At 40.5% G+C, this 10,494-nt stretch overlaps 1 pseudogene; it reads left to right on the top strand.

The window, feature by feature from the left end:
• Positions 1–2,081: 2,081 nt before the first annotated feature.
• Positions 2,082–3,281, top strand: LOC125917801 (transmembrane protein 256-like; annotated as a pseudogene).
• Positions 3,282–10,494: the final 7,213 nt, after the last annotated feature.

The raw sequence follows: 10,494 nt of genomic DNA, 5'->3' as shown, positions 1-10,494 counted from the left end.
TCTTATTTTGTATTTTAAATATATCATTTGCACCTATTTAAACTTGTGATAAAAATAGATACCCTCTAAAACATACTAGGGGATTCATAATTTTTCAATATTCATGTAGGAAATATGCAAGCAAGAATGTCTGAAGACCACTGCCAGATGATCACAGCCAGCATTTAGTCTAGACATTCTAAGTGTTCTTCATGCCACTGCATTGACTAGAGAAGGAGTGTTTGGCCTAGGAAGAAATTCAGGATGTGCTTCATTCTTGGTTATTCTAAAGAATTCCAAATTTCAACTTTTTAGAATAACTATACATTCTTCCCTAAATCTGTACCTTTAACCTTAACTCTTACCAAGTACCCAACTCAGCTTTTTACTTAGACTGTGAAAATGTCCAATCAATAATCACTCTCCAGAGAGCTCAACTTCAAAATGTACGTATGCCTTCCTAGGTCCAGTGTTCTTTGGCCCTGCCTCTATCTGATGCCCACATGTATTTACTTCTCCTTTCCTCCTTCATGTCTCTCAAGAAAACTATTATTTCCTAATCCCAGGTTCTTTTAAGCTTCCTTATATTGAGATCAGTTGAATAGGCACAGGCAAAAGGCCTTAGCTTGTTAGGTTTTACCACATAAGCTGAAGCATCTAGTGGACAGTTACACACCACTCCAGAAGCTCAGTAAAGGACATGTGTCCCAACTTACATTCATCTGGCTACACACCTCCCTTAAATTCTGCTCCACAGATCACAGAACGATTCAAAGTCAGGCACAAAAATTAAGGATTGAAGTATGGAAGTGACAGAGAACCACAAAGAGCCACAGAACAACACTCTGGCATTGCCACTGCAGACCCCACATGGGAAACTCACCAGCAGGAGCTATGGAAGGAGGCCTGCCTCGTTTTCTTTTTGGCTCCCTCAAGTTTTCTTGTGGACTCTTCACAATGTCATTTTCAGGTTTCTTATCCACTTGAGCATCTCCAGAGTACTCCCTGTCATTTTCTGAAATGTTCTCCTTATCTTCCTTCTCGTTCTTGGGGAGGCTTTTCTCTGACACCTTCCCCTTTTCAGAACAGATTAACTTTCCTTCTTTATCAGGCTGCTTGGGTCGCTTTTCTGTCTTTAAGGCTTTGTCCTCTTTGTCTTTCTTCACGTTGACAGTGGCTTTTCTTTGTTCTTTAAACTTCTCTCGTTTATCAGGAGATGATGGAAGACTTTTGTGGTCTGTTTCTTTAGGCCTAGCATTACCCACAATATTCTAAAATGAGCAAAATAGCGATGAAACACACTTTGTAATTACTTGCAAATATAAAATCAGGTGGGTTTTTTTTTTTTTGCAAACATATGAAGACAAACAAATTAAAACAGGACATATGCTATGTCACAAAATGGAAAGAACCACTGAAAATACCCTTCCATACTCTGAGGCTTGAGAACCAATCCTAAATTTAAAAAAAAAAAAAAAAAAAAAGTCGTGGTCAATTCCTTCTGAGACAGAATGATCTATATTTTGATTAAGTCAATGGATAATTAAAGGGACAAATACCCCAGGGACCTCTTCTGCAAAGCAATCTTTCTGACAGAGGTATTCTAAGAAAATGTCTCCAAGCTACATCCTTCTCGTCCCAAGCATGACTACACAGACCCAGGGCCTTTCAGAGGCCTGGCTCAGTTTGCCAGTGGATGCTGATGCCCTGTGTAGAGAAGAACACAAACTGATAAATGGAAGCTGAACAGGAAAGCTGTAAAGACTGTCTAACCCAGAAGCAGGGTCTTTGCTTCCTTAATCAGGTAAAGGCTATGCCCAAGCCAATAAATCACCTACTGTGCTCCTGAGCTACTGAGTTTTTGTCCACTGGACAGAAGTATTACTTCTTGGTTACTTTCCTCCTAAATGACTTTTTAAAGCATCCTAAAAATCGTGTGTCCTAATATGACTGCTCCTAATAAAGTCAGCTCTGAAAGCTCTAGAGTTTGCAAAACTACAATTAAATTTGTATGTGTATCTCTCTTCCAAGACCTCAAGGGAACAGCAGGGACCACCATATCAAGTGCATATGGAATTCCCAGCACCAAGCACGCACTAGGCATGCAGATCTCTCACAAAAGCTGGAAGGAGTACCTAAATATCCAGTAAGTGAAAGTTTAATTTGTCCCATAAGGATAAATAATAAACAAGGTTAGACCCTGGAAGAAAATTTTTCAGATCCCCAAAATTTTCTGAAAGCAGTCAGGTTTGAGAGCAAGCACTCCTCAGTAACTGCTGGCAGAATCATAAATGACAACCACCTTAGGGGGAGGGGCAGCATGTTGGCAATCTGTGTCAAAGAATTAGAACTAGAATGAATTCATAGAAATTAAATTTTCTGACAGAATAATCAGACTTATATATTCAAATTTACAAATATCCTTATAAATGACCATTCGGGAATTAATTACACAAAGCAGAGTTATATACATATTACACAATACTAAATAGCCAGGAAAAGCCATATTATCATATACTATTAAGAACTTAGGAAAATGTTATTTTGTTAAAAGAGCAAGATATAACCCCCATATTAAAAAAAGAGCAAGATATAGAATACTAATATAACCATATGACCCCAATTTTGAAAATATATATTAATATTTACAAAAAACACAGAAGGATATATGCCAATCTGTTAAGAGCAATTGTATTTAGATAATAGAATTACATCATTTTTACTTTCGTTGTGCTTTTCTATAGTTTCCAAATTTTCTACAGTTAATGTGTCATTTTTATAACTTCAAAAAAGATAAATATCCCTAACACATAAATTATCAAAACATTTAGAACAGTATGGTCATACAGAAAAAAACCTCAATCTATTCTAGTAATATATGAAAATACCTTTAGAAATTGTCTGTGACAGATACTTTTAATGAGTTAAGCTTTGGAGGTACATAACCATCCACTGCCATGGCTGCAGGCCAGGGGCTGCTCTCCAACGCTTGGGTGCCTTGTCTGGAGCTAGGGCCTTAGGGCTGGTCTCCTATGGGGGTGCAGGGCACTCAGTTTCCAGATGCCTAAGGGAAGAAGCTTTTTAACAAGGCCAACAAACACCGCTTCTTACCCAGCCTGGCCCTGTTAGGTGTGCTCCACTGCAGAAAGGCCCTTGGAGCCAAGTTACTGCTAGCCTTTGAAACCACCTTATTCTGTACCAGCTTTTGATACCAAGTTGTGAGTAGAAACCCCAGCGTCCAGACTTTGGTCCCTATGGGAGGGAGCCTGATAATCTTGGGCTGGCTTGCCTTAGCTCTTTGAGCTTCCTTGTATTTAATTTCTGGGTACTTTTTTGAGAGTTGGAGCAGGGAGAGGATTAAAAGAGAAAGGCAAATTGAAAGTTAAGCTCTGTATATAGCCTTATGGAACCCTACATTCTTAGGGCTGAAGAGACCTGAGAAGTCTTTTAACTAAATATGATGCCCTTGTTGAAAAAACAAATACAAGCAGGAGCCATGGGCCTGCACCTGACTACCCACCAGGTCTGAGATGAAGTGAGACACTCAGGGACAGCTGGGAATTGGGAAATGAAGCACCCACAAATCCACAGTGGGTAAGGTGCTTATCTCCAACCCAAAGCATCTCAAGTGCTATCAATCAATTTATTCAGTACAGCAAAGTAAACAGTTGAATGTTATCTGGAGCCCTACATTTCCATTTGGGGAGATTCTGGGTACAATCTGACGATTCTGAACAAATTCTTAATACGGTCCTCTATTATTAACTTACTCCACAAACTCAACACAAAAACTGCCAAAGGGGCGCCTGAGTGGCTCAGTTGGTTAAGAGTCCAGCCAACTCTTGTTTTGAGCTCAGGTCATGATCTCACGGTTTCATGAGTTCGCGCCCTGCATCAGGCTCCGTGCTAACAGCATGGAGCCTGCTTGGGATTCTCTTTCTCTCTCTCTGTCCCTCCCCCACTCACTCTGTCTCTGTCTCTCTCAAAAGAAACAAATAAAAACTTTTAAACTTTTAAAAACTTTTGTCAAATTTAAGGCCAAAATCACTTTTTAAATTTTAAATAAACTCTACGCCACACATGGGGCTCAAATTCACAACCCTGTGATCAAGAGTCACATGCTCTGGCTAAGCCATCCAAGCAGCACACAAAATTCGATTTTAGTGTACTGTATAGCACTTCCTTAGATGCCTAAGCAGCAAACGATGGAAGAGAAAAAACCTCAAGGCTAAAGCTTTATAACTGTTTCAATTTTCTGAAAAGGAAAACCAGCAAAAGGCAAAAACATTCTTAAGGCTACCTTTAAAGATACCAAGTATCATAATCCTTTGAAAATGTTAAATATAGGTACAGAAGAATTTACTAAAACTTGTGATAAGCATTTGATCATAAGAAAAGACAGGTCCCAGCATCAACAAATACTGTCACATCAAAAACTACCCAAAGAGGTGAGTAACAATTATTAATGATCAGAATTGTTAAAACATTAATATCCAAATTTTGATCTTGCTTTCCCCTCAACTATTTCATTAGGGCATACACATGAAAAAAAGACTAAAGGGGAAAAAATGAAAAGAGTAGGCAACAATTTCTAGATGGTCATGTCTAGATGGACCACATTTCTAGTATCAAAACTCTTGTCCCGGGGCGCCTGGGTGGCGCAGTCGGTTAAGCGTCCGACTTCAGCCAGGTCACGATCTCGCGGTCCGTGAGTTCGAGCCCCGCGTCAGGCTCTGGGCTGATGGCTCGGAGCCTGGAGCCTGTTTCCGATTCTGTGTCTCCCTCTCTCTCTGCCCCTCCCCCGTTCATGCTCTGTCTCTCTCTGTCCCAAAAAAAAAAAAAAAAAAACTCTTGTCCCATGCTCAAGCAAACAAGTGCATGGTGACCAGCACAAAAGGAAACAAAATTTTCAAACCAGGCATATGTAGCACAAATGATTGCCAAATACACACCAAACTGCAGTTTTGAAACCACCAAGTCATGATCCTGAGCTGAAGGGACTAAGTTAGATGAGGAGAAAATACACTCTAGGTTTCCTCAAGCATTTCAGCACGTTCCCTATGATGAGTAACAGCTCTGGGGACAGGGCACAGGGAGAGAGAAAAAAAAGAGTAATAAGGAGACACTTTTGAGAAAAGATGAGGAAAACAGATAACAGGAAATGGCAGAGAGGGAAAAATACTAACAATTTCTGAAAACCTGCATATTGCTTTCTAGTGAAATTGTGTCAGGTAAAGGAAATAAAGACTTTGCCATCATAAACAAATATAATGCCTTTATTTGAGAAACAAAATTACAATGTCAGTATTATTCATACCACAAAGCACAAAACCACATTTCTCACCTGATCTTTGGAAAAAGCTTTGACATGAATATGTTTGACAGTCTGAACTACTCCATCATAAAATTTCACAGTGTAAGTACCTAAAATTCAAGGAGATACCATGATTTAAGTTGCAGTTTCATGAAAGCAACAAAACTTTTCAAAGCATAAATACAAGGGAGCTCCAACCACAACAATAAATGTATGAGAATTACAATATTAGGAATCAGTCTTATTTATGTCCAAGATAATAACTAATATGCATGCCTTCATTTCTTAGTCAACATTACATAGTAAGTTTTCTCTTAATCTATACAAATCAAAATCCATCAAAAACAGCTCATTTGGGGGATGGCTGGGTGGCTCAGTTGGTTGGGCATCCTGACTCTTGGTTTTGGTTCAGCTCATGATCTCTCAGTTCGTGAGTTTGAGCCTCACGTTGGGCTCCACACTGACCAGAGCCTGCTTAGGGATTCTCTCTCTCTGCCCCTCCCTCTCTGCTCATGTTCTCTCTCTCTCTCTCTCTCTCTCTTTCTCAAAATAAATAAACTTAAGAAAAAAAAACAGCTCATTTTTATGATGTTTCATTAAAAGAAAAAAAATGCACTGAATTTAGGCCAAGAACAAAGAGCAATAAAACAATTAAAAATGTGAGGAAAATGCAGATTTATTTATTGTTTGGTGAATTATTAATTTTTATCAATATGTTCTAGGCTTCAGAGTGGTAGTAACTGTTAAACTTCAAAAGAAACATGACTGCTAACTAAACGTATCATGTTTTTGGAGGTAACATTAATCTCATAATCTATATGAATGACCTTCATGTTACAATATTTAAAAATAGAGACTTGGCCAAAACACTTAATGGGGCCACTACATTGTCAGTTATTCCATTAGGAAAAAAAAAATCTAACAAAAATCACTGCTATAAGACTGAAGCTGAAAATCCAAATAATCTTCTCCCCAAATAAGGCATCCAACTATAATACAAAACTTCTCATTAGTTGCACTCAAACCAACATTTTCAAACTTTTACATCTTAGAACCCACCTCCCCCCCCCCCCTTTTTTTTTTTTGCCCCAGAGATAAAAAAAAAATAATCCGTTAACCTTGTCAAGATTATCGGTGAACTTCTGGTAATCATGTAATGGTTTACTACCCGTAAACATGATCAGTCAGCTTTCAGAATCAATTTCCCACCAAACAGGAAGGGGGGAAAAAAATCCCAAGGGCTGGGAGCAAAAGAATGCAACAAGGAAGTCTAAGACCTTCTGGCTAGTTACTTTCTTCTTATACATTCTCTCTCCACCCCACGCCACCTCTCCTCCAGTCCTAAACAGGGCCCTGTCAATGGCTAGCCACCTCTAATGAAAGCCTCATTCTGTAGTGTTCAAAGTCCAATGCAATCTGAGCCCAATTATTTTCCAAACTTTGTTTCTCATTACCACCATACAAAAACCACCAACTCAAAGTAATGAGCTACTTGCCACCCAATGAAACTGCCTTGTGATATTTTCACCTCCACATCTTTATGAAAGTATTTTCTGCCTGGAATGTGCTCAGTTCATATGACCACAATATGTTCTGTAAAAGCTTCCTGACTTCCTACTTAGAGAGACTTTTCCCTGCTCTGAACTTCTCAAAGACTCATTTTGTCCCCTTGCCTGCAGAGTCTCAACTTAGGCCTACCTTCATGTAGAAGGCAGATCCCAAATCAAAGGCAGGCTCTCCAAGGCCAGGGACCACATCCCACACCAGTCTCTCTCACACAATACCTGGTTAACCGTAGACCAGGGCTTCTCAAAGTATGGTGCCCAGACCAGGAATATCAGCAACTCTTGAGAACTTGTTAGAAATGTAAGTTACCAGCACCACACCTGATAAACTGAATCAAAAACTCTGAGAGTGCGTCACAGAAATAAATTTTAACAAGTGTCTCTGGTAATTCTGGTACACACTAAAGTCTGAGAACCACTGCTATAGACAATTAGTAATTACGTACTAAACTGTATTCCCAGTAATTACAAAATAAAGTTGATTATTTGTCACAAGTGTCACCAAACAGAACAAAGTGGCTAGAAAACTAGATACAAGGATATATCGTTATGCTGGGTTGGTTAAAGGATTCTACATAAGACAGCTCACCAATGATTGATGAGTTCTTACAACAAAGGCCTGGGATCCTGTCTTCCTGCCTCTATTGTGAGAGCACTGGCAAGCCCAGAAGCAATGCTAAGTAATGCTATGGACTCTAAACATACCCTTTCCAAGCAACCATGACACAGTTCTGGCCAGCCTGGGGATGGGGGCATTAAGAACCCACCTCTCATGAAATTTTAAAAGATCAAGTATGCCAACAAGCCACCCAAGCCTACACCCCTTCATCTATCTTACCAAGAAAGTTAGCACCAATTACATCAAAATGAAAACTGTTCACTTTTACAGACATTTCAAACATCCAGAAGGATAACATTTAGTAATGTTACCCAACAGTCCAACATTTTCAGCTATTTGAGGTCAATTCTGAAGCTTACTCTTGATGGCACGTTCAAAAAGGAGGCCTTAAATGAAGAGGTGTGCACTGAGTTCCAAAAAGAGCTAAAACAGAGCTAAATAGAGGTAGGATTAGAACCTAAGCCTCTCTAAAAACAATAACAACAACAACAAACATCTAAGCCTCTCTGCTGACCTCTGACCAATTCTTCTTCCACCACCCCAAACTGCCTATTTCCCAAGTCCCTCAGCCTTTAGTCCAAAATACCGACCCAGAGCATCAATGACCACTCTGAAATGACTTGCACTATGGTAAGGTACTCATGGATCACCATCCTTACTTAGACAGCAATATCCTGGCCCTGACCCTTTTTACTTCCAAAGAACTACAAGGGATCATCTCAAAACTTGTTTCCTTGATCATGTACACAGCCTAACCTGGGCTTCAATAAATCAGAAGGAAAAGAACAATACATCCATCCCATAGACAATAGTGGCCTAGGCCCACTTCTGGAGAGAGGCCCCAAATCTACTTTAATGGTTCCTGTACAACTAAAAGAATGTCTTCCCCTGGAATCCTCCCGCAGGTGGCTGACAATAGAGTTCTCCCACAGCCACAAATAATATCTAACAAATAACATGTAAATTACAGAAAAAAATAAGTGCATCCCCCTGCCTCAGTCTCCTTTAAGAAGCCCCTGTCCTGGGACACCTAGGTGGCTCAGTCAGTTAAGCGTCCAACTCTTGATTTCGGCTCAGGTCATGATCTCATGGTTAGTGAGTTCGAGCCCCAAGCTGGGCCACACTGACAGTACGGAGCCTGCTTGGGATTCTCTCCCTCTCTCTCTCTCTGCCCCTACCCACTCATGCCTCGAGCTCTCTCTCTCTCTCTCCCTCTCTCTCACCCTCAAAATAAATAAATAAACATGGGCCTCTGGGGGTTAAAAACTCAGTATACTGGACAACCTTATAGCAGTCAGTTAAGTACAGAAGGGATGTAAGAAAAAAAACTAGAGATGCATAGCAAACTGATCTTCTCTAGGGCCAAGGAAACGGGATGGCACAAGTGACTCTGGATAGATTTCTGTTGCTCTTGAAATCTAACATAACTATGACTTGAAGGCCTTTTCTCTATCCCACTCATTCTCCGAGAGTCAGAGAATTCCAGAATGCCAAGGATAGGAAACTCAAAGTTTTCAAACATGGATTCTCAAAGTCCTGATGTGCTCACAGATGTGCCTTCTGGGGTGGGCAGAGAAATACACACAAGTTTGCAAGTATATCTTCCCCTCCCCCATCATTTCTTCTTAGCCAATTTTACATAATGGGCTTAGGTTCTGTAGCCAACAATTTCTAAAAATGCTCATCTGTTCCAATTCCTTCTTCGAGTTCTAACTGCACAAGCGTCCAGAGAAAGGGTAGTAAACTGCCAGTAATCAAGGAGCAGGGACTGGGACCAGATCCAGAGTCCTAGTCAGGGCCCTCAAGATACCACCATGCTCCAGAAAATACTGACCATCTACACCCACCCTACCATCGTATCAGGCATGTGTGTACACACTCCCAATAAACACCTGCCCCTGACAACTTTTGCCCTTTAGGAAAACTCTGCCTCAGAGAGATAGTCTAGGACTTTAGGAACTGCAGTTCAGGAACTTTGGAGCCCCCCCAGACCTACATCCAGGTCACAGTTCTGTCATTTATGTACCTGCTCTGTAACCTCAAGCAGCTTCTGCTGTTAGCTTAGCTGCTCATCTGTAAAATGATAGGGTTGATGGCAACAACCTTTCCATGTCTGTCTGAATACTACTAAATCAGATCAGATATGGAAACTGCTTAGCAAAGTAACCCTTACAGAGCAAGGGATCAATAAGTGGTTCCAATTACTACTATCCACCAATCACTTTAAAAGGGAAGCACGAACCCCTTCCCCACTTAGAAGGTAAGAGCCAAGCTAGCACCTGCGTGTGTGGGCCTAAATCTTCCTTTTATCTCTGTGCAAAGCTCTTCACACAGTCCCAACATCGCCACATTTCAAATATAGGATCAGTTACAGCATGAAGACAAAAAATAGTAACTGCTTCAACAAGAGACTCTAGAAATAAAAGCATTTCCAAAGAATCTCCTCTTACAAATGCAGACTTCAGGCACTAGACCAAAGACTGAACTGAGGGAACAGAGAACACATAACCTAAGAATACGTATAATTTTAAGGAAGAGGGGCCTGATTTGCCTGTTCACTCAAGTTAAAGAACCACAGATCAACAGGAAGGAACAATTCCTCATTTTGTTGTAAATGCAAACCTACTTTCAGTTTCCGCCAGAGAATGCCTTGCAGAGCAGCGTGGTCTTAGTCCATGATGGGGACACAAAGCCCTGACACTTGTGGCTCTGCCATACCCAGTGTGAAAAAGGGAAGCTGAGCAGCCGCAGCAAAGAGCTGAGGTCAACTCACCAGAGATGGCTTCTGAACAAAGATTCCCTGGAAGCAGAATCCTGTCCTTTACTCCAAACACAGACAAAGGGGCTAACAAAGCTAACCAGGTGTGGCTACCTTCACATGAAATGATGCTTAATTACCACTGCCAAAGAACTATTCCAGGTGAAAAGGGCTAAATAACATTGCACTGCCCTCCCCAGTTTCTAAGTGCTAAATAACTCCCTTAAGAAACTCTAAAGTTACCATTTAGTTGTGTTTC

Source organism: Panthera uncia, unplaced genomic scaffold, assembly GCF_023721935.1.
Source record: "Panthera uncia isolate 11264 unplaced genomic scaffold, Puncia_PCG_1.0 HiC_scaffold_2467, whole genome shotgun sequence".
Taxonomy (NCBI): Eukaryota; Metazoa; Chordata; class Mammalia; order Carnivora; family Felidae; genus Panthera; species Panthera uncia.
This window is presented reverse-complemented; position numbering and strand designations above follow the sequence as displayed.